General features: G+C 41.4%; 1 pseudogene; it reads right to left on the bottom strand.

Moving 5' to 3' along the window:
- Positions 1-1,321: 1,321 nt before the first annotated feature.
- Positions 1,322-24,755, bottom strand: LOC121676945 (annotated as a pseudogene).
- Between the last annotated feature and the right edge of the window lie 1,441 nt (positions 24,756-26,196).

Here is a 26,196-nt window from a genome sequence, read left to right on the forward strand (position 1 = left end):
TTATTGACTTTGATTTTTCGAGACTGGGTTTCTCTGTGTAGCCCTGGCTGTCCTGGAACTCATTCTGTAGACCAGGCTAGCCTTGAATTCAGAGATGTATCTGCCTCAGCATCTTGAGTACTGGGATTAAAGGCTTGTGTCACCACGCCTGACTACCTTAATTATTTTTTTTAAAAGGTCCTATCTCATCTCTAAGTACCTTGTCTGAGATACTAGGAGTTAGGGTGTCAACATATTTCTGGAGGATATATGTCATTAAATAATAATTGTAAATTTCCACCTTAAGGCCTTCTGTAATGATATGTGTCTACTGAGGGGACCCTTGGGAGATCTGAATAAATATTGATGTCATTTTTCCATATCTCCAAAACTGTGAACAAAATCTTTTTTTTCTTTTTTGTTTCTTTTGTGGCTTTGGAGCCTGTCGTGGAACTAGCTCTTGTAGACCAGGCTGGCCTCAAACTCACAAAGATCCACCTGCCTCTGCCTCCCAAGTGCTGGGATTAAAGGTGTGTGCCACCACCACCTGGCTGAAATCATTTTTCTTTTACTTACTCAAATCTTTTTTCTTTTCTTTTCCTTTCTTCCTTCCTTTCTTCCTTCCTTCCTTCCTTCCTTCCTTCCTTCATTCCTTCCTTCTTCTCTTCCTTCCTTTCTTCCTTTTTCCCTCCCTTCCTCTCTTTTTGTGTGTGTGTGCTTGTGTGTGTGTGTGTGTGTGTGTGGTTTTTTTGAGACAAGGTTTCTCTGTGTATCCCTGGCTGGCCTGCAACTCACTCTGTAGACCAGGCTGGCCTGGAACTCGGAAGATCCACCTTTCTCTGCCTCTCAAATGCTGGGATAAAGGTGTGTGGCACCACTTCGGAACCAAAACTTTTTCTCACTCAACTTCTGGTATTTTCCAGTAGAGGAAGGGAAGATAGGTTAACCTAAAAATGTGCTTTTCACAATGTAAAGAGGAAACTTTTCTCTGCTCAATGCCTTACTTGTAGGTTCTGAGTTTAGGGAGACCTGGAAGTTAGTTTGTTTGTTTTATGGTGTTTGTGTTTTTTTTCTATTTTTCAGATTTTCTTTTTATTTTATGTGTACATTTGTATCTGTGTGAATGTATATCTGTATGCCCAAGAGACCAAAAAATAAAAAATAAAAATAAAAAGCAGCTAGAATTATAGGCCACGGCTGGGAACCGTGCTCTTATGAACAGGAGCGCTTTTTACTGATAAGCCATCTCTCTAGCCCTTCGGCTTCTTTATTCTGATCTCTGTCTCTTCAAGGCATGTCATGAGCCAGATGGGAATACATTCCTATGGTAGAAGCTGATTGGTTATTCAGCTTCGTAATTGCTACTTCCATTTATTCCTATATTCCTTGGAGTTTGAATCAAGTCTTCTTTGAATGTTCCCATCTTCTCAAATGGTGCTATCTGTTCTGCAAACATACTAGGCCAGTCATTTTCCCACAGGCCAAAGTAGCAATGGTGATAGAAAATATCTTTGGCAGCCCCTGCAGGTGCAAATCTCACAAAAAGTGTCAGAGCTTTTTAATATATTTAATATATAAGAGTTAGTTAATAAGAAGCCTGAGCTAATAAGCCAAACAGTGCTGTAATTAATACAGTTTCTGTGTGTTTATTTGGGTCTGGGCAGCTGGGAAACCAATGGACAGGAGCCAATACAATGATTAGTCTTTTGGAGGGAAGTTTTCCATCACATTCTGAAAAGTTAATGCAGGGCTCAGTGGGCCGTTGGTGGGGCACCAACTTATAACGGGTTCCACAGCCTGGGCATCACTGAGTCTCACATTTGTGCAGCCAAAACCAGAAGACGGTACAGTTGTCCTCTTCACAGATGCGACCATTATCCTCTTGTTGGTGATGGACGGGACTAAATTAGGATCTTCCTTGTGCTTGAAGCTGCCTTCAGAGGTAGCATATTGTATGGATCCAGTCCCTTCTCTGTGGCTATCATGATCTTCCTCTCCAGCCCTGTAGCCTGCTCCTCATCAGTAGGAACACCACCTCCATGGCTTCCATGGAGCGCAACACCGCCATGGGGCCTGTGGGACCTCAGGGCCTGAGCCACCATAGTGCCCACTCCACGAAGTAACCTTGAAGATTTCGCGCCGGAGACAAGCACTCTGTTGTCTCTTTCAACAAACAAAAAGAGTGAATCCAAACCCTTGTCTCCTATCGACTAGCTATGTGGCTATATAATTTTACTCTTATTTAAACTTTTTCTTCTGTGTTAGTATGTGTGTAGTGAAGATACATGTACATGTGATGCATGTCCTTGGAAGCCAGAAGAGTGTCAGATCCATATAGTTCTGTTAAGGTGGTTCAAAGCTATCTTGTGTAGATGCGAGGATGGAACTCTGTTCCATCTTCAATAGCCGTCCACAGTCTTTACTGCTGAGCCATCTCCAGCCCTGCTATGTGATCTGGTTAATTAGCAATGTGATTAAAAGTTAGTTTTAGAAACGCTAAATTCAGGATGGGTGGTGGTGGCACATGCCTTTAATCCCAGTGCTTGGGAGGCAAAGGCAGACTGATCTCTGAGTTTATAGTCCAACATGGTCTTCAGAGTGAGTTCCAGGACAACCAACATTACACAGAGAACCCTGTCTCGATAAATAAAATAAACCCAAACATTTTCAATTTTTTTTTTTTTTTTGGTTTTTCGAGACAGGGTTTCTCTGTAGCTTTAGAGTCCGTCCTGGAACTAGCTCTTGTAGACCAGGCTGGCCTTAAATTCACAAGGGATCCACCTGCCTCTGCTTCCTGAGTGCTGGAATTAAAGGCATGCGCCACCACTGCCCGGCTGACTGGAAGTTATTAAAATAACAAAGTATCTTTTCATTTTTTATTTTCTGGGTGATTTCATCTGAGTTTCTTAGGTAAGAGCACTAATATAAGTGGTCAGCAATCCTTTGTGCTAAATGACCAGAAAGTAAATATTTTAGGCTTTCTAGGCCATATGGTCTCTATCAGAGCTACTCAGTTCATCACCGTACAATAGGAGCAGTATAGATAGTTGTGAATAAATCAGAATGATTGTTTTCCAATAAGATTTCATTGATTAAAAATAGTTGGGGGCTCTATTTGAACCCCAGATCACTGTTTGCTGAACTTAACTTATGTGAAGATAGATTTTATTTGCTATAGTTGGGTAAAGTATATTTTGTTATGTCTAATAACAATCAAAGTCTTACACATAATAACAAATGTTGGGTGCTATTTACAACTAGTTAAACAGACAGGGCTCTTTCCTTCCAAGGAGTCAATAATCTAAAACAATAACAACCCTACATAGATAATTATTATATGAATGGGTGACTATGTAAAACTAAAGGTAAAACTGAGTTCTGGCCGGGCGGGCGGTGGTGGCGCATGCCTTTAATCCCAGCACTCGGAAGGCAGAGGCAGGTGGATCTCTATGAGTTCGAGGCTAGCCTGGTCTACAAGAGCTAGTTCCAGGACAGGCTCCAAAACTACACAGAGAAACCCTGTCTCGAACCCCCCCCCCCAAAAAAAGTTCTGAGATGGATAGATTTCTTCTAATGCTCTTAGTTTACAAAGACTAGGTAAAATAAAAAGAGCTAAGAGATCATCCACGATTGTGTGTGAAGAACAGAATAAAGCCTTAGCTTAAAAAAAAAAACATTTAAGTGGCCTTAGAGAACCTCTCAGCAGCTAGGAACTGAAGTTCCCTCACATCTTGACTTACAAAGAGGAGGGTTGATTTGCCTTCCCTCAATCCTAATTTTTTCTCAAATGCATTAGTTTTACCCTCTTGAGTTCAGGGGATATGCCATGGTTGGCTCTAATGATGTCAGTAACACAGGCTTCTTTAGTCTGGAACAATGATGTGTCTCCTTTTCAACAGGAGTAGCAGAATTAGAGAAGTCAGCGGATGTTAGTGTAGCCGCATGTATCCATATGTATGGCAATGCCTGGACTTTCACAAACTAGCAACTTAGTGACCTATCACCTACTGTTGTAGGAATAAAGCAATATTTCTCTATTGGAGAGGGCAAGAGTCTCATAGACTCTTGGAAGATAGGAAAATGTGAACATTGGTAAGTTTGGGACTATCTAGATTCTGACCCCTTCCTCCTTCCACTAAGAACTTTCCCCTTGGGAAATGCAAGGGGTAGTAAGATGTCTTCTTCCATTACAGGGACCAGAAGTCCAGACGCTTGTCTGGCTTTCCCCAGTCCCCAATTTAACACCCAGTACACTCAGGCCAGCCCAAGAGAAGGTGATCCGAGCTTGGTTAACCGTATGCCCTTAGTTTGGACTTTGAATCTGCAGTGAGTTACAGGAAAGTAAGCAAGCTTCATCCCACAGCACAGAGGTACCCAGAGACTAGCAGGAAGGACATCATAGACCAAATGGCTACAATGCCTGGACTCTTGCCCAGTATCAGTGACATCAGACCATTTCAAGACTAGCTTAGGATCCCTCACTTCTTGACCCTCAGAACTACTCATTATCCAATCTTTTCCCAGTAAACTCCCCTTCTGCTTAAACACTGGGATGGTTTAACACATACAAGGAAAAGGGTGAAAATCAAGGGACTACAGATACAATGTATTTTTCCATTTCTTATATAGTTGCCCTTTTCTCAGCTTACTGAAAATGTCTGTATGTTCCTATCTGTGCTCTAATTTTTGCAACCAGAGTCATCAGCCTTAAAACTTAAAGGTCCAGCTGGATCCATTTCACTGTAACTAGAATGAAGGTATCCCAAACTACATGTTTCCCCTGTGAACTTAGCTGATTATCTCCAAATATAATAAGCACTCTTCTCACAATTTGATTTGAATTTTTAATTCATCACCCAAGACTATTTAGATTCTAATTTAAAAACCAATATTGCAGGTTTCTCAAAGGGAAAAGGAGCTGTCTGAATCTCTCTTTGCTGAAGATCATTACAAGCACATTGTGCTTCCTATTCCTTTTGCCAACAAGAAATTTCTTAATCAAGCACTTCATCCAGGGCAATCAAATGTTCCTCATTAAAATTACATGTAAAAAGATTAGTTTTTAAGTTTTTTCAAAAATATTTAAATTGCCAAATTGAAATGTTTGTCTATAGTTCTTTTGTGCAGAGAGTCTAAACCTTGTTTCTGTAGCATCTAATCAAAACCATAGTTGTTCTCTAGTGAGCACATTTAAAAAAAAAATCACAGGAATTGATTTTTGAGACATAGCCTTGCTATGTAGCCCAGACTGGTCCAGGATTCACTCCTATCTCAGACTCCAAAGTGCCGAGATTGCAGGCTTGTGTCACCACTTGCCTTAGACACTTTTCCACTGACCTGACAAAACACCATGGCCAAGGCCACTTATTAAAGAAAGCATTTAATTTGGGATCACAGTTCCAGAGGGCAAGACTCCGTGACCATCATATGCTCCTGGCAGCAGGCATGCAGGCATGGTGCGGGAGCAGCACTGAGATTTTTAAAAAAAATATTTATTTATGTATTTTATGTATATGAATGCCCTATTTGCATGTTTTCCTGTGTGAGAGTAGAGGGCATCAGATCCATTATAGATGGTTGTGAATCACCATGCAGTTGTTAGAAATTGAATTCAGGAACTCTAGAAGAGCAGCCAGTGCTCTGAACCACTGAACCATCTCTCCAGCCCCCAGCAGCTGAGGTCTTACATCTTGATAAACAAGGGCAAGGTAGAGAGACCTAACTGGGAATAGCTTTTGAAACCCCAAAACCCACCTCTAGTGACATATCTCTTCCAACATAAAGTCACACCTCCTAATCATTCCCAAACAGCCACATGAGATCTGAGAGACAGAAGAGGAACATGATAAGATTTGCTTGTTAAGGAAATAATTTTGTAATAAAAGAGTAGAAAATGCCGGGCGGTGGTGGCGCACGCCTTTAATCTCAGCACTCGGGAGGCAGAGGCAGGTGGATCTCTGTGAGTTCGAGACCAGCCTGGTCTACAAGAGCTAGTTCCAGGACAGGCTCCAAAGCCACAGAGAAACCCTGTCTCGAAAAACCAAAAAAAAAAAAAAAAAAAAAAAAAAAAAAAAAAAAAAAAAAAAAAAGAGTAGAAAATGTATTGGAGGAGAATGAGTAAGAAGATCTTTATCACTCCATTGCTTGAAACCCTCTCTTCCTTAGACTCAGGAAATTGCACCTGGTTTTTGTCCTACTCTTGGCCCACCCCCACTTTTTTTAAACTCTATGTGTGTGTGTGTGTGTGTGTTGTTGTTGTTGTTGTTGTTTCAAGACAGAGTTTCTTTGTGTAATGCTGGCTGTCCTGGAATTCACTCTGCATACCAAACTGGCCTCGAACTCATAGATATCTGTCTGCCTCTGCCTCCTCCCAAGTGGGAGATTAAAAGCGTGGCCACCACTGCTGGGCTTCCCACTACTTTTCTTTAAGAGATCTACCTCAATTGGACATTTAAATGGTGCTCTCCTAAGACTGGCCACACATGGAAGTTTTCAGGGATATGGGCTCTCTTAAGTATTATCAGTGGGGCGAGGGGGGGGGAGTAAAATGCTTTGAAAAAGTCTTGTATCAAAGCTTTGCTTTGTTTTGATTTTTGACTTTATTATTTTATGGTTGTTTGGCGGTAGGGTCTTGCTGTATAGTCAAGCCTGGCTTGGAATTCTTGATCCTCAGATTACAGGTGTGCACATCATACCCAGCTCAGCTATTTATTTATTTTGGTTTTTCAGAATCAGGGTCTTTCTGAGTAGCCTTGGCTGCCTGGAACTTGTTCTGTATACCACGCTGGCTTCAGACTCAGAGGTTTGCCTGCCTCTACTGCCTCCCTGGTGCTGAGATTAAAAATGTGCGCTGCCATGACGAGTTTATTTTTTATAAAAGTAAAACATCAGGTACTGGAGAGAGGGCTCAACAGTTAAGCAAGTGTATGCTTTTGCAGAGGAGCTGTTTGGTTTTGAGAACCTATTGAGGCAGCTGACAGCTACTTGTAACGCCAGCTCCACGGCATCTGACACCCTTTTCTGGCCTCCTTAGGCACCTGCACTCACGTCCATATACAGACACATGCACACATACATAATTCAAAAGAAAATAGATCTTTTGTTTTTAAGGCATCAAACTAGGCATGGTAGCACATGCCTACAATTCCAGCGGTGGAGGCACGAGGAACAGGAACTTGATTTTAACCTGGACTACAAGACGGCCTGTCTTAAAAGCTGAAAAGAGGCAGTCTATGGTGGTACATGCTTTTAGCAGAGACTGGCGGGTCTTAGTAAGACCAGCCTGGTCTATATGGTGAGTTCTAGCACAGCCATAACTAAGCAGAGAAACCCTGTATTGAAAGACAAACAATCGAATAAGATGAAAGTAAATAGAATAAAAAGCTGAAAAGATAAACAAAGACCAATAAAAAAAAATCCACGATCCAGCAACCCTACTTGTGAGTCTACATCTAAAAGCATGGAAACATAGTTGCCACATTAGTTCTGTTGTCATTGTGACTTAACCCCAGACAGGACCAGTTTCAAGGGGGAAAGTCTGTTGTGGCTCACAGTTCCAGAGGACTCATTCACAGATGCTTGGCTTAGGGTACTTGGGTAAAACACTTTGTTACAGGCAGGAAGAAAGGGCAGGAGAAAGCAAAGCCAGTGTCTATTAGGAATGAATCTTTAATGCATGGCTTAACTGCAAATGTGTGCATGTGCGCACACATATGGCTTTTATTCAATTTCTATATTTTTAGAAGGAAGAGAATTCTGTCACATCGGTCCGACTTGAAGATATAATAACTCAGTTCTTTCCCCACAGGTTCAATGAGTAAAGGCACCTACCAACTCCTACAAGCTGTCGCATGCAGTGTGTCACATGTACCCCCCCATACGCACATGCACAAGATAAACAAATAAATAGATGCAAAACAAAGTATCATGCTAAATGAAGTAAGTTTCAAAACATTAGCTACTGTATGATCCCTGTTATGTGAAGTATCTGAAGTAGTCAAACTCCTGGAGGTTGAAAGTGTTAAGTTGGGTGTGTAGCCCCCAGGCCTGGGAGTTGTATTGGTCTGGACTCCAAATCCCAGCATGCCAGGTCCTGACGGGGGGGGGGGGGGGGGGGGGGGAGGGGGGGAAGGAGTCAGGACCACTCCCACAGGGTATTTAAGTAAGCTCCCAAAGGAGAAACACGTGGTCTCTTTCCTCTCCTGGTTCCCCCTCGGGGCCACCTGAGAACACAGGAATCCCATTAAGCCTGGCTATTTTTAATTTGGCTTGTTGTGATTTGGCTTGATTGGGATTTTTGCGTAGACAGAGAGCTCGCGTTAGGAAAAATTCCTAACAAAAAACTGTGGTTATGGCAACTAGGGGCTTAGGGAAGTTGTTTAATGAGTGTGGAACTTATAAAATGAACAGATCTGAAGATTAGAGCACAAATACAGTTAAATGCCATTGTTGAATGATCCCCAAATGCTGTCTACACAAGGGACTTCCTTGATTTCCTTTACCCTTGATCGCCATGTCACACAGAGGATGTTCCTGTGTCAGGTGTCTTCCTGACATCTTTGACTGATGGAATGAGTTTGGAGCGCAAACTCCAGGTTCCTCCCTGCCAGATTGCCTCCCTCCCACTTGAGGTGTTATCAGGACACGTCTGTACCCTCCATGGCCTTAGGTGCTGCTGCAGGTAAGCACAGGTCTGGAGCTCTGTCCCTATAGCCTGGCATTGTTAGTGGCCAGCCTCTGGGTTATCTTTCCTAACTCCTATTTCTTGGGTGAAAACTGTTTGATTTAGATACCTAAGTACTCTTCTAAATCTGATGGAGATCTACCTGGCATAGACATTCCATCGGCCAGTGTCACAGATAGGATACTGCTAGTTTGAACTGAAGGTCCCGTTTTCTCATCCTGCTGATAAGATGATAAAATCATTATTATCATTGCTACTTGTGTGCATGTGTGTTGTGTATCTGTGTTTGAATGTACTTGAGTGTGGAGTATATGTGTGTGCACGTGCCTGTAGAGGAGAGAAACATTCCTCTCTCCTCACTAAACCTAAATAGCTCACCTTAGAAAACCTTACAGCTTCATTTACAAAAGCAAATCCTTAAGATAAAAAAAACTATACCAATCCTTCCACTGTTGGCATATTAAGTGTAATTGTAAAACATAAGTGTAATTTTTGTTGGTTTTTTTTCTTTTGGTTTTTCAAGACAGGGTTTCTCTGTAGCTTTGGAGCTTGTCCTGGTACTAGCTCTTGTAGACCAGGTTGGCCTCGACCTCACAGCGATCCACCCACTTCTACCTCCCAAAGGCATGCACCACCACCGCCTGTGTAATTTTTATTTATTTATTTTGTTTTTTTAAATATTTATTTATTTATTTATTATTTATACAGGCAGACCAGAAGAGGGCACCAGATCTCATTACAGATGGCTGTGAGCCACCATGTGGTTGCTGGGAATTGAACTCAGGACCTTTGGAAGAGCAGGCAATGCTCTTAACCACTGAGCCATCTCTCCAGCCCCCTTTATTTTGGGTTTTTGAGACAGGGTCTCTCCATGTAGCCCTGGAGGTCCTAGAATTCTTTAAGTAGATCGATCAAACAGGCCTTGAACTCATAGAGATCTGTCTACCTCTGCCTCCTGAGTGCTGGGAATAAAGGTGTGTGTCACCACCCCGGCTTTTTCATTTTTTTAACTAAATTTTTTTCTTACGTATATTTTGATCAGACTATTTCCCTGTCCCCAACTTCTTAATTTTTAATCTCTGTTGTATATGGCATTTTTTGAGCAATGTAGCATAAAAGTCACAGAAATGTTTGTGTGTATGTGTGTGTGTGTGTGTGTGTGTGTGTGTGTGTGAGCGTGCATGCATGTGGGGGGGGGTCTATGTGTCGACTGTGACGTGAAGATACCTAAGTGTGTATCTGTTGTTAAGTTACCTGGCCGCATGTCATTCTTTAAATGCCCAATTTATCGCTATTTGAAACATCTCTACTTAGTTAGCTATTAGCTTTGCTTCCCTCTGACTCATCCTGAATTTCTTTTCTTCAGGGCAGTCAAGAATCTGGCTTTTCCTGAATGGGGTCCCCTGAGCAGAGAACTCCTCAGGCTACTGGTGGCTACTAGGCTGCGTCTTCCCTGTTGCCTTTGACAGAACTACAGTCCAGATGTTTTGCTACAACAAATATGGTTTGCATAGTAAGAAGATAGATGTTCAGATATACTAAGTATCAGATGTTCACTGCTGAGTATTCAAAGTATCTTTTGAAACTATGGGAAATCTACATTTCTAGACATCTTTTTATGATAATGACTTTCTTGTTGAACAAAAGAAAGATCAAGTTGAGTTACTGGGCCACATGCATCTATTTAATCTATTTCAGAAACATTTATTGGGAAAATACTCTGTGGTAAGGACTTATTAAGAGTTGAGGATACAGCCAGGCAGTGGTGGTGCACACCTTTAATCCCAGCATTTGGGACACAGAGGCTGGTGGATCTCTTTAAATTCAAGGCCAGCCTGGTCTACAGAGTGAGTTCTAGGACAGCCAAGGCTGCTGTTACATGAAGAAACCCTGTGGGGGAAGGAGAAGTTGAGGATACAGAGATGATAAAACATCCTTGCCCACAGGAATTTTCATCCCAAAGCAGGAGACAGAGAGAGGTAGCAAATATGTATGAGGATATGCTAAAAAGGGACCAGAATCACAAACACAGACTAGATGAAGGTGTGTGAGCTCTGTGTGGGAAGAATTCAGGAAAGGCTTACTTGGGGAAATAATATTTGGCATAGACTCTGAATGGAATGTAGAATGTCCCCCAAAGGCTGTGTCAAGTGCCGGTCACCGTTTGTGGTGATATCTGGAATGCTGTGGCAGTTTGAGGAGGCAGGCCTGACTGGTGGAAGTAAATCACTGGGGTCAGGATTTTAGTACCACTTAGGAGTTTTTGCTTCCTGGTTCACAGTATGTGAACAGCTGCCTGAAGTCACTCTGTCAAACTTTCCCCACTATGGTGGTGTAGTGGCTTTCATGAGAATGGCTTCCATGGGTTCATATATTTGAATGTTTGGTCCCCAGTTGGTAGAACTATTTAGGAAGGATAAGGAGGTATGGCTTTGGAGAGGAATGTCACTGCATGTGGGCTTTGAGCTTCCAGAAGCCCACACTAGTTAGCTCTCTTTCTCCTTCTGCCTCATGCTTGTGGATAAGATAAATATAAGATCTCAGCTGCTGTTCCAGCTGCCTGCCTGCTGCCATGGTCCTGGTTTTGATGGCCATGGACTCTACCAACTCAAATTGTGAGCCCCAAATTAAATATCTTCTTTAATAAATTGCCTTGTCACGGTGCTTTGTCACAGCAATAGAAAAGTAAGACAAATGGGTTAAATTCCTGTGGAACCACCACCACCACCAACCCCCCTCAAATAAGCCAAACAAAAACCCAGAGAGATGATTTCTATGACCAGGGGGAGATGGTTTCTGGCAAAAATACATGATATGTAGATAGAAGATAGAAGTGTGTGTGTGTGTGTGTGTGTGTAATATATGTATACATTATATATACATAAAGCAGAAGCACCTATCAATAGTCATATTTATTAAGATAGGACTAATTGTTACAGCAAATAGGAGATCCTTAACAAATTCCAAGGTGTTTTCAAAACAAGGAAGGAGAACTAATTAAACCAGGATGCTATGGAATACCAAATAAAGAGTACAAATACGGCAGAGGTACTGTATGGAAATTGTGTTCCAGGAATCTCAGAGATGATGGAAATATGCCAGGGCCCCTTTCCAAAGTTGATAAATGGTCAGAGAATATATTTTAAAAAATGCTTAGGCGGTTAGTGGCGCACACCTTAAATTCGGCACTCAGGAGGCAGAGACAGGTGCAGGTGAATCTGTGAGTTTGAGGCCAACCTGGTCTTCAGAGCGAGTTCCAGGACAGGCTCCAAAGCTACAGAAACCCTGTCTCAATATATATAACACAGAGAATGAGTGACATTTGGGAGAGTGTCGAAGAAACTAATGTTCACTGGAGAACCTTTATTATTACATTTTCCCAATCTTTTTAGTAGACAGTACTACATTGGCCATTTGTTTTTTCTTTTTCCCTGCCTTCAGCTCAGTACACATTTGTTATGCAAGCCATGCCCTATCTTATTCTCAGTGTAAAGTATGGAGAGTGTATAAAAAATTAAAAAAATGTTTCATACAAATTAGAAAGGTCTAAGGAAGTGATGTGAGGTATAAAAATGTTTTAGTTTTCTTTCCCTCTTTATGCTATTGTTATGCTAAGACTTCTCAAAAGTTCAGAGTTTTAACACTAATCAATGGACTTCTGATAAGCTATTTAGCCCTGCCACTATCATCATAGTGACTGCGCCTAGTATATTTGGGGAGAAGGTTTATTGAAGATATGAGGGAGAAAACAGCCAGAGGCATCTGGAAGGGTCCAGACTGAGCATGGTCATGGGAGGAGAGGAGGTGGGAGAGAGCAAGAGAGGAAGAGAAGAGGGGGTGACCAAGGGAGTAACTGGGAATCCAGAGACCAAGAGATGAAGAGGCAAATAGAACCCTTAGCTAGTGGCTGAGGTTTTATAGGGATGAGAAGCTGGAGAAAGGAATTGGGTTTGGAAAGTTTAGGGTATGCCAACAAGGATGACTGGTAACAGATAGGGATTAAGGGAGACTGGCGCTAGGACCCGCTTTGATATGTTAATAGACACCTCAGTTAGCCATTTGTCCTGAGATTGAGACCTAAAAGAGTGTAATCTTCCAACATCTACGATCAATGAGCACTTGACAGAGGAAACAGACTTTGGGCTCTTGTTTCAAATCCTGTCTCCACCTGTGTGGTCCTTGTACAGATGACACAGTCTTGGTTTTTTCACTTCCTCATCCACAAAACAAGGATAATATCCTATTATCTACTGCTATGGTCAGTCTTCTCTCTTTCTTCCTTCCTTCCTTCCTTCCTTCCTTCCTTCCTTCCTTTCTTTCTTTCTTTCTTTCTTTCTTTTTCGTGACAGGGTTTTTTCTCTGGAGCTTTGAAGCCTGTCTTGGAACTAGCTGTGTAGATCAGGCTAACCTTGAACTCTAGAGCTCTGCCTGCTTCTGCCTCCTGAGTACTGGTATTAAAGGCATGCTTCACCACCGCCCAGCCAGTCTTCATTTTCAACCTGATTAGTTTTAGAATCACCATGGAAACACATCTTTGTGTGTGTCTATTGACATGCATCCAGAAAGATTTAACTAAATAAGGGAGACCCATTCTGAATGTTGGCAGCAACCATCCAATGGGCTGCTGTTCCAAAGTGAATAAAAATGACGAGCCTTGAACACCAGTGTTCATCTCTCATGTTCCAGCCGCCATGATGGACTGTATCCCTTCTCATTCTAAGCCAAAGCAAACCCTTCCTCCTTGTGTTATTTATATTGAATCTATCTATCTATCTATCTATCTATCTATCTATCTATCTATCTATCTATCTGTTTTGATTGTTTTTGAGACAGGGTTTCTCTGTAGCTTTGGAGCCTATCCTGGAACTTGCTCTGTACACAAGGTTGGCCTGGAACTCGCAGAGATCCACTTGTTTCTGAATTTTTTTTCTGAAATTTTTTTATTTATTACTAGATATTTGCTCACAGCAACGAAAAAAGGAAGTAATACACTTATATTTTAGTGTTGCTACAACTGAAGATGCTTAAAACAATTCCTGGCACATGATACACATGACGGTTGTTTAATGGTACTGATATCACCTGTAGAAACAGTAAAACAACATGTTTTAAATTGGAATCACGTTTGGAAGTCCAGAATGGGATTTCCTGTTTCCTTTTTGTTACTAACGGCATGTGCTGATTGGTGATGGATATTCTCTGAATTGTAGAATTATCTGCCAATCCTATTCTGATGGCAACATTTTCCTTGGTAATAAAATAGAGACCAATAATATGATTGGCAGTCCCAGTCTTAAATTATTATAGATTCTCATCCAAAGGCAAATGTGAATTAGGATCTCCCTCCCCAACCTCAACACAGCAAGCAAGAAAGGAAGGGACAGGCTCCATTCTGTCATGTGCCCATTCTGATAGCTACAAAAGTCAGAGCCTTATGAGTAATTGCACCAAGACCCCCGAAAGGCAAGTGGGCAAAGCATATAAATATGACTTTTGTCATATGAGACAGTCTCTTAAAACCATGGGCTCACTAGACTTTGCATTTTATGTAAACTGTATTAAAACTTATTTTTAGAAAGTTCTACAAAACAAGAATAGAAATGTCAATAGTAACTACTCTTTTTTATTGCTGTTGTTGGTATTGGGGATTGAATCTAGAGCCTAGTACAGGTTAGCAATTGCTTCAGTACTCAGCTATATCCCCACCCCCCACCCCTATTTTTCCATTTTTTTTTTTTTTTTGAGACAGGGTCTCACTAAATTGTCCATAGTGGCCTTGAATTTGATCTGTAGCCCAGATATCATTGAACTTTTAATCCTTCCATCTCAGCCTCCTAAGTAGGTGAGGTTACAGGCCCCCATCACTGTACCTTCTCATCTTTGAGTGTTTGCTATGTGTCACATATATGGTTTTCCTGTTTGTTTGATTGATTAGGTTTTTTTTTGTTTGCTTGTTTTTTTTTTTTTTTTTTTTTTTTTTGAGACAGAGTTTCTCTGTGCAGCTTTGGATGTCCTGGAACTTACTCTGTAGACTAGGCTAGACTCGAACTCAGAGATCTGCCTGCCTCTGTCTTCTGATTGCTGCCTTTATAGGAGTGCACCACCTGGCATCATATATAGTTCTTAGTGTACTTACTCACTTAAATTTTTTAAAATTATTTTTTACTTTTTAAATATTTGTTTATTTTATGTGTATGAGTGAGTGTTTACCTTCACGAGTGTATGTATACCATGTGCAAGACTCATGCTCACAGAGGTTAGACAGTTTCAGACTTCCCTCGGAGCTAGAGCTACAGACAGTTGTGAGCTGTCATGTGGGTGCTTGCTGGCTTCTGAGGAGCACCCAGTGCTCTTAACTTTGTAGCTACTTCTCTAGCTCCCAATAAAAATTTTACAACAGCATTATAAATGGGAAGTGCAATTGTTTTAGTTTGGTTTCTGTTGCTGTGATAACACTCTATGACTAAAAGCAACCTGGGGAGTAAAGAGTTTATTTAGCTTACAATTCTAGGTCACAGTTCATCATTGAGGGAAGTCACAGTAGGAACTTATGAAGAAACTAAAGCAGAATTTATGGAGGAATGCTGCTTATGGCTTCAATCTCTAGTTCACTCAACTTTTCTTTTAAAAATATGTTCATTAATTCTCTGATAATTTTGTATAATATATTTTGATTATATTTACGAGTTCTTCTCCTTAACTCTTCCCAGATCCACCCTACCTCCCTGCCCTAACTCCATCTTCATGTCTTATTTATTATTATTATTACTACTATTACTACTACTACTATTGTATAACCCATCTACTCAAATTTGTTCTGTCTATATACTTTTTGGTATTGGGTCATCCACTGGAGTGTGGTTGACTTACCAGAAGCCATAGTCATTAAAAAAAAAAACCCTGACTCGAGCTGGGCATTGTGATGGAAACGTTTAATTCCAGTACTCAAAAGGCAGAGAGGCAGGTGGATCTCTGTAAATTTTAAATTTGAGGCCAGCCTGGTATACAAAGTGAGTTCCAGGACAGCGAGGGCTATTATATGTAGAAACCCTGTCTCGAAAAACAGGAACCAAAAAAAAAAAAAAAAAAAAGCAAAACAAAACCCTGACTCTTCAAACCCCAGAATCCAGGAAGTGTTCATCGACCCATCCTTGGGGACAGAGGCTTAACCTCTTCCCCACCCACCCTGTGCTAGAATGTTGAGTGGTTTGATCCTGTGCAGGTCTTGAACAGGCAGCTACACCTGCTGTGTCTTCATGAGTGCAGAAGACACTGTTTTGCTCTGATCCTTTCTGAATTCTGGCTCTTCCAATCTTTCTGTTCTTTTTGAGATGGTACCTGGGTTTTGGGAAGGTGTTGTGATACACATGTCCCATTTGTTACTGGGCACTCTCCACTTGTTTATTCTCTTCGCTTTGACAAATTGTGAGTTTTTGCATTAACAACATCCACTGCACGAAGAAACTTCTCTGATGAAGTCTAAGAGCTGCATTAATCCTGGTTCAGAACTGTTCACTACCCGGGTGCACAGAAACTGCTGGAGCTGCTGGGGGCTGCGCAACTTCCTGAGTGCCTGTGGGTCTAAACAAGAGCCACAGCCACAGTCCTTACCCTCATCTGCAACATCTAACTTTCTTTTAAACTTAGGCCAGTTTGTCTAGGGATGGTGCCACCCACAGTGGACTGGGACTTCCCATGTCAAATCACCAATCAAAACCGCCTCTAGGTGTTAGATGGTTCTGAGGTTAACAGCACTGATTGTTCTTCCAGAAGATCTGGGTTTGGATGAGCAGATGCACAGCCACCCACAACCATTTGTAACTCCACGTGGAGAATATCCAATGCCCTCTCCTGGTTTCCATAGGCACCAAGAACTCATATGGATAAACATACATGCTGACAAAACACCCATACATATAAAATAACTCTTTTCAAATGTTCTTTAAAACAAACGAACAAGCAAAAGATCTCTCACAAACATTACCACAGGCCAATTTGATGAGGGCCATTCTTCAACTGAGGCTTCCTCTTGCCAGGTGACTCTAGGCTGTGTCAAGTTGATAAAAGCTAACAAACACCATTATTATCACCATATTAAAACAACAAGGAGGTTGAGGAAATAGCAAGGTTGTTAATTGCCCAGAGGTCATACATCAAAAAAGTGGCAGAGCTGGTAACTGAGTCTTTGTAATGGCATCAAAAATGGCATCGGTCGCAGTGTAGGAGCAAAAGCACCCAATGTTTCCGAATATGCAAAAATTATATATACTTAATGGAGGTTTTGAAACTAAACCAATAAATCAATTTGATTTTGAATGCTCAGAAAATGTTGAAAACTTAGAAATGTTTGTTGATGGTCTGGGTGCATTTGACGAAGATCCACCAGTGTTCTACATAACCCAGAGAATTCCTTAGACATGATGGATTTCAATACCTTAGGAAGTGTGCACAAAAAGCACATTCTTGCCTACTAAACAAGAACTCACTTGTATTATAAATAATTTTATCAGGCCGGGCGGTGGTGGCGCACGCCTTTAATCCCAGCACTTGGGAGGCAGAGGCAGGCGGATCTCTGAGTTCGAGACCAGCCTGGTCTACAAGAGCTAGTTCCAGGACAGGCTCTAGAAACTACAGGGAAACCCTGTCTCAAAAAAAAAAAAAAAAAAAAAAAAAAAAAAAAATAATTTTATCAGTTAAAGGTTCAGAAACTCTATTTAAGACATAGAGCTGAGCGTGAGAGCAAGCTTTGGGCCCATCTTTAGTTACAACATCAGTTCTTCTTCATAAGGATGTTGTGAAATATTTCTGAAAGTTCAGTGACCCCTCTGGACACCCGGACACTTCTCTTTTCTCTGGGGTTCGTGTCATTCACCCTGTATTCCCATGGTCTTTATAATTGCCACTACTCCTATCTGTGCACTCCCTTATGAGACTTTATGTTAGCCTCCTCCAGCTACCCTTACTACTTCAGAAGGAAAATATATAGACCCTTTTCTTTTGAAGAATTGCTTTTAATTCATGGGAAAACACATTTAAAGGAAAAAGAAATTGACAAAAACAAGGATGAAGTTACAAATCTTCACCAAATTTTAACAAGTTCACTAAGCTATCTATCCCTATGTTTTATCAAAATGAGTCAGTAGGCTGAGCCTAAATTAGCTTTATCATTATAATCTGTTTTGGAAGTTGCTTTTTTCCATGACCGGTATTTATTAGCTTTTAGATGCTGGGCACTGTATGAGTCAGTCACTGTACACACATCAACTCCTTAGAATCCTATTTCACATGACTAAACAGACATATTATGATTGGCTATTGGCCCAGTGTGGTTGTGGCAGTTTATGTCTTAAATATCTCCCCAAAGGCTCGTGCTTGGGAAGATGCTAGTGGGAGTTTGTACAAACTTGAGGGGCGAGAGGCCTACGGGTCACCTGTAGTGCGCCCTTGAAAGGAGCTGTTTGAGTGCAGCTCTCTTCCCTTTCTCTCCCTTTGCTCCCCGACATGTGAGGACACAGATGTGCTTTTTGTTTTGTATTCTAGCAGTATGCTACTGCCTTATAACAGGCCTACAAAACAATAGGACCAAGCAATCATGAACAGAATCAATCTTTTTTTTTTTCTAAGTTGCTTATCTCAGGCATTTGTTTTGGTGACGGAAACCTGACTAACACTGTGACTTAATAAATCACAGTGATGCATGAGTCACAGGTTGTGAGGCTGCCTGGCTCATAAAGCCTGTGGCCTATCTGGAGTAGCCCACGCCAGGACAGATGCTTTAACAAGCAGAACTGTGGGACAGGTTTGCTTGTTTGCCCTCTGTTTTGGTGGAGGTGTTTGCTGCTGTGTGAACACTGATCTGGCAGCCTCTCTTGGCCAGATGACTTGGCAAGGTCACCATTGCCTTGGTGACTGTTCCTCAGCTTTGGAGATTCATAAACTTGGTTCTCTTGATTAACCAGAGATGACGTATAACTTGAAGAAAATCCACACTGATAAAATGTACAGGGTGTTACTGTTACAACCTTACAAAGGCACATTTTTTTTTCCAGTCAGAAAATATTTTCTGCCTATCTGGAACTCAGTCTTTTGCTATCAGGGAACCTAGAAAGCCTGGGAGGAACTTTTTAATCTATCTATCTATCTATCTATCTATCTATCTATCTATCTATCTATCTATCTATCTATCATCTATTTTTCTATCTATCTATTTATTTGAAACAGGGTTTCTCTGTGTTGCCCTGGTTTTCTGGAACTCACTCCGTTGACCAGGCTGGCTTCAAACTCAGAGATCTGCCTGCCTCTACCTCCTAAGTGTTGGGATTAAAACTGTTTGCCACCATCACTAGGATGCCTAAGAGTTTATTAATGAGAGTGGAACAAGCAAGAGAAATAGAAAATTTGAGGGGTAATATTTCCCTTAGGTATTAGGCATGATAAATGCAATATTTAATATTCCTTCTATGCCAGAAAACCCAGCCGATGGTCTGTAGCCTCAGAACTAAAGTCTTTCTTCATGAGTCAGAAACTGAGGTGGACGTACATAGTAATTGTCAAAATATTTGTCCTGTTTCTGAAAATAAAGGCCTTACCCACACTGATAATGCTCTGTAAGTCGTTAAACTCCAGGGCAAGCTGCCGTGTGCATTAAGAGTGGTCCCTGCATCCAGGAAGTTACAGCTTCACCCCACAATTTTACGTAGGCAAAACTAACAGGGAAAACCTGTGGCCTAAACCCTAGGTGTCCAGAAGCCAAGTAGGACAGAACAGAAAGATCATGGGGAGCTGGAGTAATCACGGAACGCTTTTAAATGGACAGGAAACCACAGGAGCGAGTTAAGTCTAGAGCAGTGAGAGGAGAAATATGGGACACCCTGATGATGTCAGAATTCTGAACAAGGCCATTCTTCCCGGGAGAACGACGGCAGGGAATAGATGGTCACTGGGGATGGGTAAATTGGGCTGGATAACAGCAGGCCTTCTAAGGTAGAAAGGGATTTAGACATGATTAGTTGGGAATGCAGGCTTAAAATAAGTTCAGGTGTGTTGCGAGGGAACGGTTGTGGTAGTCCAGATCTGAGGTGTCGAGGGACCCAACTGAAGCAGATGGGACTGGATGAACAGAATAAACTGATCCTTAGAAGGTCTGATCATCAGGGGAATAAAGTAGAAGAATACTCAGGTTTGGGGCTGGAGAGATGACTCAGCAGTTAAGAGTATGTTGTTTGCTCTCTTGTGGAGAATGCAAGTTTGGTTTCCAAGCATTCGCATTGGGTGGCCTCACAGCTGCCTGTAACTCCAGTTTCAGAGAAGCTAACCTCCTCGCCCCCAATACATGGCAAACACACACACACACACACACACACGCACACACACATAAACGCACCCCATAGAGATACATACATATACACATAACTAATTAAATTAAAAATAAATCTTAAAAAAGGATAGGTTAAAAAATAAGTGGTTTCTCACCAGGCGGTGGTAGCTGGATCTTCGTGTTTAAGGCCAGCCTGGTCTACATAGTGAGTTCTAAGACAGCCAGGGCTATCCAGAAAAACTCTGTCTCAAAAAAACAAAACAAACAACCAAAACACTAAAAAGCAACTGGTTCCTCCTATGCCCACTGATACTTATATTTACATAGTTTTCCTTCCTCCTTTCTTTGTCCTATTTCTTTAAACCTTTCTTTCCTCCTACATGTAAAACTTTGAGGAATAAAAGATTTCTAATAAACTAGCAGGGCAGTGGTGGCACATGCCTTTAATCCCAACACTGGGGAGGCAGAGGCAGGTGGATCTCCATGAGTCTGAGACCAGCCTGGTCTACAAGAGCTAGTTCCAGGACAGGCTCCAAAGCTACAGAGAAACCCTGTCTCGAAAAACAAAAATAAATAAATAAATAAATAAATAAAACAGTGAGGAAAGTATCAAGAATCAGTTTTATTTGTTTGTGTGTTTGTTGGAGACAAGGTCTCACATAGTCCAGAGCTGTTGCTGAACTCACTTTGCAGTTGAGGAAGGACCTTGAGCTGTTTGTTGATCCTCCTAGTCGCTATCCCCCTAGGGCTGGGATTCCAGATATGTGCTGGGACCTCTGGGCAAGGGATCTTTATTATTGCTATAAGCTGTCTTATTCCATCTTTACTTATATGCCCCCCGCACCCTGCTTCATTCCTTCTTCCTTTTTCTTTTTGATATTTACTATTCAAAGCTAAAGTCTATAAGACCATCTTGATAATTTGTATACTCATCTGAACTATCTCTCAAGGTCCTTGGTGTTCCTTCAAATACTGTTTCATTCTATTTTAAACAATAAGAAAGACAATGTAGTTAATACTCAGTACAACCTTTAGTTCAGAAAGATTCCTCACATTCTTTACAATGTATCCCAGTGTTATTTTATGTAGACACACTGCTTTTCATCTTGTGCCTTTCATCTGAAGATCATAAAGCATGCAGAAAACACTAATTAATTCTTACAACAGCCTTCTGAAGTATAATTTGTATGCATACATAGTAGATGAATCACCCCAAAGACCAGCAAAACATAGCTTTTATGGGAAAGAATAGGCTTGGCACAACTTAGTGCATAAGCAACCTAGTCAAATACTTTAGGGCAGGGAAGGAGGCATCAATTTTTAATTTAAAATAAAAAGGAGTTTGGGTGTGGTGAGTACCTACACTTTCAGCACTCAAGAGGATGAAGGGAGAAGAGTTTGAGTTCTAAGCCAGCCTAGACTACATGATGTGATGAAGAGACAAGGGAAAAAAGGAAGGAAGGGATGGAGAGAGGGAGGGAGGGTGGGAGGATGGAAAAAAATAACAATGGGATTTAAGTAAGAAAATATCTAAGTAATGACCTCTGTAGGTTTCCACAAGCAACAATTGGACTTTTGCAACAAATATCATCAATAAAACAAAGATGTGTTAGAGGCTATTAATGGTATCCCTTCAATCTTGTCACTCCCTAGACAAGCTCCTTAGAAACAAAGAAAGCCTTGTCATTAACTGAAGCTTTGATTTAGGACCATGCAGAGAAAGTGTGCCATGGGCTGACTCATCAACCTAGCTTCTTTCTCAGATTGCCCTGGAGTGTCTGTCATTTGGGTGTGCAGCCACAGTCCAGGAGCCACTCAGCCCAAGAGAGAAAAATCTTCACTACTGGTTTTAGGCTACTCTCTTTAATAATCAAAACCAACCAATATTAGGAGGCCTGAGAGATGGGTCAGTGGTTAAAAAATGCTCACTGCTTTTTCTAACATCTTGAATTGTTTTCGGCACCCAAGTTAGGTGGCTTTCAGCTGTCTGGAGCTCCAGATCTGAGCTGATGCTCCCTTCTGGCATCTTCAGGCACAGACCCATGTGGTACAAACACATAAATAGAAAGAAATTTTTTTTAAAAGCAAACAAGTCCAGTGTGGTGGTGCATGTTTTTAATTCCAAAATTTGAGGGGAAGAAGGTAGATGTCTGTGAGTTTGAGTCCAGCCTGATCTATATAGCAAGTTTCAGGATAGCCAGGGCTATAATAGAAAGACCCCATCTCAAGGCCAGGTGGTGGTGGCGCACGCCTTTAATCCCAGGACTCCGGAGGCAGAGGCAGGCGGATCTCTGTGAGTTCGAGGCCAGCCTGATCTACAAGAGCTAGTTTCAGGACAGGCTCCAAAGCTACAGAGAAACCCTGTCTCGAAAAACCAAAAAAAGAAAGAAAGAAAATAGGCTCTCACTTCCTGACTCATTGAACAATCAAGACTATATACTGTTTTTCTAATACTGAAAAACTTAGATATATTAAAGTTGATTAACATAAAATTCGTAGAGGACTATTATAAGACTGACCTAGCCAGGCGGTGGTGGCGCACGCCTTTAATCCCAGCACTCGGGAGGCAGAGGCAGGCGGATCTCTGTGAGTTCGAGGTCAGCCTGGTCTGCAAGAGCTAATTCCAGGACAGGCTCCAAAGCTACAGGGAAACCCTGTCTCACAAAAAAAAAAAAAAAAAAAAAAAAAAAAAAAAGGAAAAAAGAAAAAAAAGACTGATGCGGCGGAGACTTGAAATAAACAACAAAAAAGCCTTTTAGAATAAATCAGTTTTAATAAAGGGAGAAAATGGGATAAACTTACAGAGCCAAGGTTCCAGGGAAGAGCAGCGAACCAAGAGGAAGAAGGGCGGGCCTATCCCATACCCGGTTCTTTTAAAGGTAAACTTCGCCCCTGGGGCGGCCACGCCCCTCATACAAGGGATTGGTCAGCCGCCCCAACATCAGACCCTCCGAATAGCATCATCAAATATAACTGCTATCTTCTTAGCCCCTTAGTCAAGCATAATGACTAAGAAATGAGCAATTTGCAGGAATTCCCAATTCCATTCTTTATCAGGAGCTTAGCCTCCTGAACGCTGGAATTAGAGGTATGTGCCACTATAAGCAGTCTCAAGTGGGAATCTTGAAAGCCAAAACATAATTTATTGAAATTGAGTTTATAAAACAAACATACATATACATTTCAATTTATTTGTTTGCTTATTTGTTTATTTATTTTGAGGTAGGACTTCTCTGTATAGCCCTTCCTGTCCTGGAACTTGCTCTATAGACCAGGCTGGCCTCGAACTCAGAGATCTGCCTCTGACTTCTGAGTACTGGGATTAAAGGTATGAGCCACCATCACCTAGCTCTCCATATTAATTTTTGTTTTTTTTTTTTTTTTTTTGAGACAGGGTTTCTCTGTAGCTTTGGAGACTGTCCTGGAACTAGCTCTTGTAGACTTGGCTGGTCTCGAACTCAGAGATCTGCCTGCCTCTGCCCCCAAGTGCTGGGATTAAAGACATGCGCCAACACTGCCCAGCCATAGTCAATTTATAAGACAAGAAATACATACACTGAGGCAAAATGCCCCAAACTCTATGTAGTAAGATTACTTTTTACTTGCCATTTATTAAATCAGGTGCCATTTACCAATATGCTTGCCTTTCATTTAACTTATTTTAAAAAATATTTATTTATTTATTTGTTTGTTTGTTTATTTATTATATATACAATATTCTGTCTGTGTGTATGCCTGCAGGCCAGAAAGGGCACCAGACCCCATTACAGATGGTTGTGAGCCACCATGTGGTTTCTGGAAATCGAACTCAGGACCTTTGGAAGATCAGGCAATGCTCTTAACCTCTGAGCCATCTCTCCAGCCCCCTTTTTAAAAATAATAGTATATAGTAAATATTAAATCCCACTGTAAAAGGACTCAGAAGCCTGGAGAAATTGAACTACTTAAAGTCATAAAGCTAATGGTAGTAAATTCACAGCTAAAGTACCTAGTTACTAAGTTCCTTCTTTGTTTTGCAAACTGAAGAAGATACTCTAGGGCATAGTAAAAAACAAAACAAAACAAAACAAACCTTCTGTTAAGAGGAGAAAGTGGTCACTTAACACTGGGGGAGGGGAGAGAACTCATAAAAGTGTCATAAAGTATTACTAAAGCTAAGTAAAGAAAGGAGTCAGCCAGGCAGTGGTGGCCCACGCCTTTAATCCCAGCACTTGGGAGGCAGAGGCAGGCAGATCTCTAGGAGTTCAAGGCCAGCCTGGTGTACAAAGTGAGCTCCAGGACAGGCTCCAAAGCCACAGAGAAACCCTGTCTTAAAAAAAACAAAACAAAACAACAAAATAAATAAAAAAATAAAGGAAGGAATCAAGTCTTCCTTACCCCATGAAAAACAAAACTACATAGCTTAACATGAATAACCTAATGAATGCTTAGATTGTTCGTTAATACAATTTAAAATGTCCATATTTGCATAATAAGTACAATTTAATCTTGGTCGCTGTTGCCGTGCTAAGTCAGTTGTGTATAATAAACCACCATTAAAGTTAGTTTTCTCTAAACCCCTTTGCTTATGCTATTCTAGTGTGGTGCTTTAGAACTTGAGTTTTATTGGCTTAGTCATCCTTATCTTTCCTAAAGATAAACTGTCAGAGTTCCAGTAAGTAGGATTTGTTTGCCACATTTTTCTTTTTTTCCGGTTTACTTTCTGAGAACTTCATAGATGAGCACTGCATTGCCATCACTTCTACCTGTCCTGCTGGCCTCGCTAACTCCACCCATGTCCCCTAATTCATTATCTTCTCTTTAATAAATACATATTTAATGAAATAAATCCTTTCTTCCCCAAGCTGCTTTTGATCATGGTGTCTATCATAGTGACAGAAAGCAAACTAAGCTAGTCACCCCACAGTCACATGTTTCTGCATTTGACCATTTATGGTTCTTGGCTCCACCTATTGCCGAAAGAAGTTCCTTAGATGAGGGTGAAAGCTTCACTTATTTGTGGGTATAGAGATAAGTATTTAGAATACAGTTAGAAAACTGGTAGTGGTAGACGCTCTTCTTGGGACCTTGCTCACATTTTTCTTAATAAAGGACCCAGTACCACCAGGGTACTGCAGCAGGAGGAGGGAGGAGGGACAAAAAGGGTTGAATTTTTTCTTCCTGATCAGGTGATGTCAGTGTGTGAATAGTGTACACAAACCTAGGCTATGTCAACATGTGTTTGGGGGACACGATCAGACTATAGCGCACAGTCCACTACTCAGCTACTGTCGTGAGCCCCATTTCCGTCTGATTTCGTTTCCCTGGAGACACTGTTTTATTTTTTTGTGCTGCTGGCTTTCCAGGGCTGATTTTTTTCAGTGCTACATCACACTCTTCCTTGACTCTGTGTCTTTTTGCTTGTCTCATCCCTTTCTTGTTGGAGTAAGTCCTTAGGAAAATCTAGAGAGGAAATGATGTTAAACAAATTTCCCCGAGTCCTTGAATACAAGATAATGTCTTTATCTATTGGATTTGAAAGCCCCTCAGATTTCCAAAAACATTGTTGCTTAACTACATTTTGGCATCTAATATTAGTAATATAATTCTGGCAACATTTTCTTTTACTCTTTTCCACAACGTAAGTTTCTAGAATCATCCATTATTTCTCACGTTTTTGAAGGTTTAAAATTTCATGATGACAACTGAAAGTGGCAACATTCACCTTTAACCCTAGAACTCTGGAGGCAAAAGCAGACAGACCTCTTTGAGTTCCTGTTCTATTTGTAGAGAGTTCCGGGACAGCCATAGCAACAATTGGAAACAAATTCTTCCCAAAGGGTGTTGGGGGGCAGCTCCAGAGATGTCTCCGAGGTCAAGCGTGCTGCCTGCTCTCGCAGAGCCCTCTGGTTCAATTCCTAGTATCCATATGGGACCTCACAATCTTTTGTCACTCCAGTTGCACGGCATGATTCCTTCTTCTGGCCTCCATGGGCACCAGATATGCAAGGAGTACACAGACATACATGCAAGCAAAGCACTCATACTGTGGGTCCAGGGCAGCCAAGCCATACCTGGGGCCCAGGACGCACAGCTGCCACAGCAGGCAGCACTGGGTTCCAGGAAAAGCCAGAAGCTGACACCACCCAGGAAGGGCCAGTAGCTAACATTCCAACCATTAGATAAGATTAGATAAGATCACCAGACATCCCTGAGCCCAGGACTCACCTATTCCCCT

Source organism: Arvicola amphibius, chromosome 12 (genome assembly GCF_903992535.2).
Source record: "Arvicola amphibius chromosome 12, mArvAmp1.2, whole genome shotgun sequence".
Taxonomy (NCBI): Eukaryota; Metazoa; Chordata; class Mammalia; order Rodentia; family Cricetidae; genus Arvicola; species Arvicola amphibius.